Below are 7,064 nucleotides of genomic sequence, written 5' to 3' on the forward strand. Positions count from 1 at the left end.
AAAAAAAAAAAAAAAAAAAAAAAAAGACCAAGACAAGAAAAAAACCGGGGCCTGGGCAAGTTTCCGTTAGCACTGCAGAATGATCGGTCACTGGAAAATCTTAGTGGGGAGCAACAGGGAAGGAACCAGCTTCTGCTTTCTGACAGCGGTTCCTGCCGCAGCCCTCCGGAGCAGGGGCGCGTCGGGGAGCGGGTTCGTCGCCGCGGGCAGTGCCCGAGCCGCGCTCGCGGCAGGGGCTGCGCTTCGGCCGGCTCCGCCGCTCGGCACCGCCGGGCTCTTTGTCAGCGTTCGCAGAAGCGTTTGGTTTCTTGGGAAGCCGCGCGAGGATTTCCCCGGCCGCCGGCGGAAACGAGCTCGGCCCCGTAGCCGCCTCATCTCCTAGGATTTGGGCGTAAAACCACGTTCCCAATCCCCGCTCTGGTCGGCCGAAGGGGGAAAACGCTGATCCTCGTCGTGATGGGGCTGGTGGGAAGCAGGAGGGTAGAAAAACCAAGAGGAAAGGGAGGAAGGAAATTAGTCAGAGAGGGACGAGGAGAGAGGGAAGGAGCCCGGGCTGGGCGGAGGGCTCGTCCTGCCCCGGGCCCCTTCGCCGCCTGCCTGGTTCCACCCGCGGCTGCGTTTGCCCCCGTCGGTCGCAGTGTTTTACCTCCCCGCGGCCGCTCGCGATGCTGCCCGCAGCAAACGACAGAGCCTGTTCTTCAGCCCGAATGCCCGGCTGATGGTATCTGCAGCCAATTTCCAGCTCGGCAGAGCAGAACAATTTCTGTTTAGCTCAGTAAAGAGCTAAGTAAAGAGAAAACTCCGCTCCCCAACGGTTGCGTTCCCCGTGCCAGCAGTCGCAGGCGCTTGGCTCTTGTCTGTCTCAGCGAGCCACAGGCTTAATGTATTTACAAATACGTGTGCACGGCCCCGCTGCTGCCAGAGCCGCAGCACGCAGCGCTGGCGGCCGCTGCGCCGGCTCGGCCGTGCCCGCAGCCCTCCCAGCCCCGAGCAGCCCGCGGCGGGATCGCGTCCCTGGCGCCCCTGGGAGCAGCCGTGCCTGCTGCGCGGCGCTCCCCAGGCGAACGGGTCCTTCAGCCCGCGCGGCTGCAGCGTCGCGGGCCCCCGGCCCTGCAGGGACACGCGCGGCTCCATCGGTCGTCTGCTGCAGCATCCCCTTGCCGGGGGCAGGGAGGCACGCTCGGGCTCGGGAAGGAACGCAAAATCCCCCACTCGCCTTCTGCCCTGCTGGCCGAAGCACCGTTTCCCTCCCCAAAACGAATGCTGGTTTTTTCGCAGGAAGCTCTGTTCCAGAGTCGTATGGAAAGGACGCGCGTGCACGATGTGTCGCGCGCGGCCCGTGCGAACGTGGCTCCTGGTGAGCTGCCAGGGGAGCTGGCAAGGGGGTCGTGCCAGGCTGCGGCGCGCCGTGGCCCGGCTCGGCCCTGCTGGCAGCGTTGCGATGCTGCAGAGCTGCAAGGCGACGGGCAGGTGCGAGCAAAGGGGACGCTGCTCGCCACAGCAAACTGGGGCTGGGAGAAAGGAGGGAAGGAATCAAACATACTGGTGTCAGTAGAAATTAAGGGCGGGCACGTACGTCACAGCTGAGAAGTAGCTGCTCAGTTGTCTCAGCAGTCAGGGGGGAAATAAGTTGCTCACGTCACCACTGATGCAAGACACATGCACATCTCGCAGCAGAGAGACGTCTGTGCCGTATCTGCAGCAGAAGCTACTCCAGATAATGTATCAGCAATAAGCAGCGCAGTGCTAGGTTTGCAAGCAGTAGGGATTGCAGGTAACTCCAGTGCCTCCCGCCCTCGCCCGCAGGCCGGCTGCGTTTCGGGTCCTTGCACCTTGCAGGGGGCGGTGGGAGGCAGCCCTGGGCGCGGGGAGCAGAGCGGCCCCGGGAGCCCGGCGCTGCAAGCCGAGCGCTGCCCGCTGCCCGCGCGGTGCCCGGGGCCGGGCAGGCGGCGGAGCGGGGTCGGCCGAGGACAGCTGGCGGGAATCCATCCCGGGCGGGCAGAGACCGGGTGCTGCCAGCGCCGGCGGGGCAGCGGGTCCACGCGGGCTACGGGGATCATCCTGCTCTTAGCAAGGCAGGGATGCACGAGACGGAGGGCCGGGGCACGTGCCCGGCACCCAAGCACCCCGCTCCCCGCCAGCAGCCCGCCCCGCCGGGGTGCTGCGCCTTGGCCGCAGGCTTCTCGTTTAACCCGCACCCCCGTGCCAGCGCGGCGGAGCCGGTCGCGGCTCCGGCCGGCCTCGTCCCCGGCGCGGGCTCTCCTTCCTACAGCGATTTGAGACGCCGTGAGCTTCATCTCTCCCCGTCACGACTCATTTCGTTCTCGCTAAGGCTTTAATTTTTAAAGAGGCGCTTCTAGGCGCAGAGGTCTGAATCCCTGCAGGGCTCTCAGCAGGCACCTTGGAGCTTCTGCCGTCGGCGTCGGCGGGGGACCGGGGCGAGGGGCGGCCGGGGCTGCTCGCTGGCGTTTCGACAGCGGAGCCGGGAGAGGCCGGCAGCCGGCGTTCGCTCGGCGCGTCGGCTCCGTGAAGGTCGGGGCGCGCTCCCGCCCGCGTCCCGAGCCGCCCGCGTCCCGTCGGAGCCGCGGTGCAATCACCGCAGCCGCCCCACGGCACCGCAGAGCTGCAAATCCCCGCCAGGCTGGGGAGGCCGTGCCCCGAGCGGGACGCAGCGCCCGGAACAGCAGCGCCGTGCCCGGGGGCTGCGGGACCCGTGCGGGGACTGCCCGGCCCCCGGCGGCCCCGCTGCGCCGCCTCGGCCGCGGGCCTCCGCCTGCTCCTCGGAAAGCTTCTCCTCCGTTTACATGATTAATCCCTCCCTCCCACCAGAGCCGCCCGCGATCGCATCTATATCCATGGCTCCCCGCTCCCCGGATGGAAAATATTTATAACCCCCTGCACCAGGGCTCTCCTCCTTTTTCCTCACCCCTTTTTTTCCCCGTCTTTACACCTCGCGCCCGGGCCCCCCCAGCTCCACCGAGCCACGTCGCACCAGGAACCGTTTCGGTTTAATACAAATTGGCGAGCGGAGAAGCTGCGAGGAATAATTTAGATTTTGCTCAGGGAATGTAACGCTTTTTTTTTAATTGCAGTCATCTGCAGCTTCTTAGCAATGTATTATGGATGGTTATTATTCAAATAAAACACTTTCTGTCTGTTTTCCTGTGGATGCAGTTGGCGGTACATATGTATGTGTATATATATATGTATATGTATATATACGCGTGGGGATCTGTGTCTCTCTCTGCTTCTTTCCTTGCCCGTCCTTGCAGGGGTCGCCTGTCCGTTTGTCCTTCCCCAGGCGAGCGGCTCGGCGCGCGGCCGCTCGGCTCCTCGCTTCCAGCATCTCCCCACCACACTGTCGCTCCCATTTTCCGAGCCGGAGCGGTTCCAGCCGGGTTTGCACCGCGGCATCGTGCCCGCCGCGGTTCCCGGAGAAGCGGCTCTCCTTCCGCTGTTGCAAATATTAGGATTTGAATAACGGGCGCTAATAGATCGAGAGCCTGGCGTGGCTCCGGCTCCAAACGGGAACGGCTCGGGGTGGCGAGAGGAAAAGCGCCGTCAGCCGCGGGGCTCCCGGGGACAACGGACCCCGGCTGTCGGCCTGGAGGTGACAAATCCCTTAGGTGGGCAAACGATTCTGTCTCCCAATTGCATTCATAAAATAAAAATGGGGCCCAAATCCCTCCCTGCCCTTTTGCACAGTTTATTTCCAGTCCCCCCTCCCGTAATGAAGTCGCTGCTTAATTAGAAATTAACAGGCCCGTTAAATTAATTGGTAGCAGAAACGGTCCGGGAGAGGTTTATTTGGCAGCAGCATAGCAGGGCGCCTCCGGGATTTCTTTCCGGGGCTGCAAAGCAGTGCCCTGGAGCGAGAGGAAGGTCGAGTCCCAAACGGGACAAGCCGGAGAGGAGAAGCGGCGCCTTTCCCCCGGGGATGCCAACGAAGGGCAGCAAACTTGGGGCTGGGCGCAGGGAGAAATTAGGGAAGAAGAGGCAGGCAAACCTCCCCGGCTGCAGCCCGGCGCTGCCCCGGCGAAGGCCAAGGAGCATCCCGAGGACGCGGCGTCCTGGCGCCCTTCCCGCGCCGTCGGAGCGGCTCGGGGCGCTTCGAACCGTGCCGCTCCGGCAGCAGCCTTCGGGGCCTTATTTACCGGGAGCGCGGCACGGGGAATCGCAAAGTCTCTCTCTCTCTCTCGCCCTATATTTAGCCGGAACGGAGAGAGGTTTTGCAGACGCCCGGCTCCGTCCTGCGCTCCGGAGGCAGTCAGTGTTTCCATTATAAACCCTGGGGGTCCGATTCTGCGCTCGGCTCGCCGGCACGGTGACAAAAGCTGCTCCGCTGACTCCAGCGGAGCGACTCTGGATTTGTACCCGCGGAGATGAGATCAGGATCTGGCCCTGGGTTTTGATGGGTTTATAACTTGGCTGATACAACTTGGCTGATTCAATTCATTTTGGGCTAAAACTCCACCTACAAGTTCCCAGCCTGGGAGACGTTACAGGCAAATCGTTATGAAGCTTCGCACTCTAATTTTAAAGGGAAACCGTCGGCGGAGCCCTGTTCTTACAGGAGAACCTGCTCGACCGATCTTTTCTATCTGGGGGGTATTTTCCTACGTTGCTGGCCGAGGCTCCGAGCGGGAAATGCACGGCACGCGGCCGGAGCTGCTTGTGGCCGAGCGGAAGGGAACAAATGAGCATCCAGCCACGCTCCGAGACCAGCGAGGAGACCAAAGGCAGAGGCACGGAGCAGCGGGGCGGCCCCGCGGGAGCCCGGCGGCTGCCCGGGAGCGCTCGCCGTCCTGGCTCCGCTTCTCGGAGGCGGCCCGGCCGCCCCGCCTGCCTGCTCCCGCTCCAGCACTGAATTTTGACTTTCCTCCGTGCGCTTTTCCTTAAATGTAAAAAGGAAGGGGCTTTTAGACCGAATGTTTATGGTTGCTCTACATGTAATGGAAACACGACGGGCTTGTGAGCTGGTAAGTACCAGGACTGCAGTTGCAGGCTGCCAGTGCATGGGAAGCACATTTCGAAACGGATTTTGGCCTGTTCCTTTGATGACAAGCGCAAAGCACCCAGGCTGTAAAGATCTGCCTTTCCCAATTTCAGCTGCAGCCCAGGAAGGCTGCAAATTCTCGGCATTTCTGCAAATGTGAATTGCCCTCTGTTAACAACAGGTTCCCTCAGGCAGGAGGCCTGATTTCCTTTCAGGAGGCCAAATCCAGATGGTCAGAGATTCCTTCCAAGCTCAGAAAAGCTGTTTTAAAAGGTTATTATGCCTCAACAGCCTTTTTGCATCCCAAACCATTGGAAGTGCCGTCTGCCGTCTGTACCTCCCTGCATTTTTCAAGCCGCTCCTCAGTCACCTAGACAAACTGTGGTCAGTGCAAGCTGCCTTTTATTTTGGTGGGGAAGCAGGACGCCATCTAAAATCTGCACATTTGTTCTCTCTTTCGCCTTTGCAGCAGACAAGTGTCGAGCGGAGGCAGAGCTCAGCCCCATTCCTGCACCCCAGTTGCGGAGAGCGGGAGCAGGTTGAAACCCTCTGTGCTGCAAAGTATTGAAAGGAAGCAGATGCTTTAATTAGGAGTTACGCTGGCAGCTCTGATGACTTTTAGTCGACTGCGGGTAACTATCACAGGTTTACTGCAGCTGCCACCACCCGCTCAGAGCAGCACCTAGACCCTCTTGGGCAAGCGACAGGAAAAACAGCCCGGCAGGATGGACAAGGACATGCCACGTTCAGCGGCCCTGCGGAGACCTCGGTGGAGGGAGGGAGGGAGAAATCCCCGCCGGGGTCCCCAGCGGGGCTTTGCACCGCTACCACCAACTCGCTGAGCCAGACAAGATCCACCTCGCTGAACGGACGCAGCATGTTTCAGTTAGCAGGTCCGCTGCCGGGCAGAGGAGTTCCTGCAAAGGGGCCCAAAGCAAAAGGGCCCGAAGCGTTTGCTGGGTGCTCTGCGGCAGGCCTTGGCTCTCCCGGTGCTCCTGCGCGAGGAACTCGACTTCTGCGGCACCGTGTTCCCCCTGGGGACTGCGCAGGAATGCAAAATTATGGAAGTGCAAGCCCTCAAGGAGAGAAAAAAAAAGTTACGAACACTAATTAGGGCTTCTGCATGCACAGATGTTACACTGGTTTAACTTGAATCAGGTTGCAAGCCCAAACATAGGGATATAAACAGGATTAACCCTGATTTAAGGTTGCCGACACCCAAATGTTGCACCAGTGCTGTTGCATCTGTGCAGTATTGCAGTTTTCAGTATGACTGCAGCATTGCACATGCTTCAGACGTATTTCGATGTGTATTTTCCTCCTACATGCTTCTAAAAAACATGGGGGTGGTCAGATTTGCCTGCGTAAAGGAGTAGTTATTTATGCTCCAACCCTTTGCAACTCAAAAAGCGCACGTACCTTCAGCCCCGCAAAATGACACAGGCACCCAAGGGAGGCCCGAGGGCCCTGCCCGGTGTTTTGCAGGGCCGAGGACACCCCTGTGGCCGCACGCCAGCTCCGTGTGGGCACACCCCAGGGCCCGTGAGGAAGCACCCCAGCTTTGCCATGCTTTGGGGGTGCATGCCACAGGTGCATACATGTCCCGCACTGACATGGGGGGTGGGGGTTGATAGTGCTTGGAGGTGTGTGCACTGCACTACCCGGGGGGGGGGGGACAGCCATACTGCTTGGGGGTGCATGCACCACGCTGCTCTGGGGGGTCCACAGCACGTGGAGGCGCACGCGTGGCACTAACCCTCGGGGCCCGATACCGCGTGGGCGCGCATGCCCTGCGCTGATCCGGGGGAGAGCTGCAGCACGTGGGGTGCATGGCCTGCATTTCCGGGGGGGCCCACACTGCTTGGGCATGCATGCACCACACTGCCCGGGGGGGGGGGGTCCGCAGCACCTCAGGGTGCACGTCCTGCACTGCCTGCGAGAGAGCGGCTCCGCGAACCCCCTGTCCCGTCCCGTCCCGTCCCCCTTAACGGCCGGCGGGGCGGGCGGCCACCTTAAGCGAGCCCCGCCCCCGGCGGCGGGGAGCCCGCCCCGGCCCGGCCCGGCCCGG

The sequence above is a fragment of the Rhea americana genome, unplaced genomic scaffold (genome assembly GCF_003343005.1).
Source record: "Rhea americana isolate MKP2758 unplaced genomic scaffold, rheAme1 scaffold_163, whole genome shotgun sequence".
NCBI lineage: Eukaryota > Metazoa > Chordata > Aves > Rheiformes > Rheidae > Rhea > Rhea americana.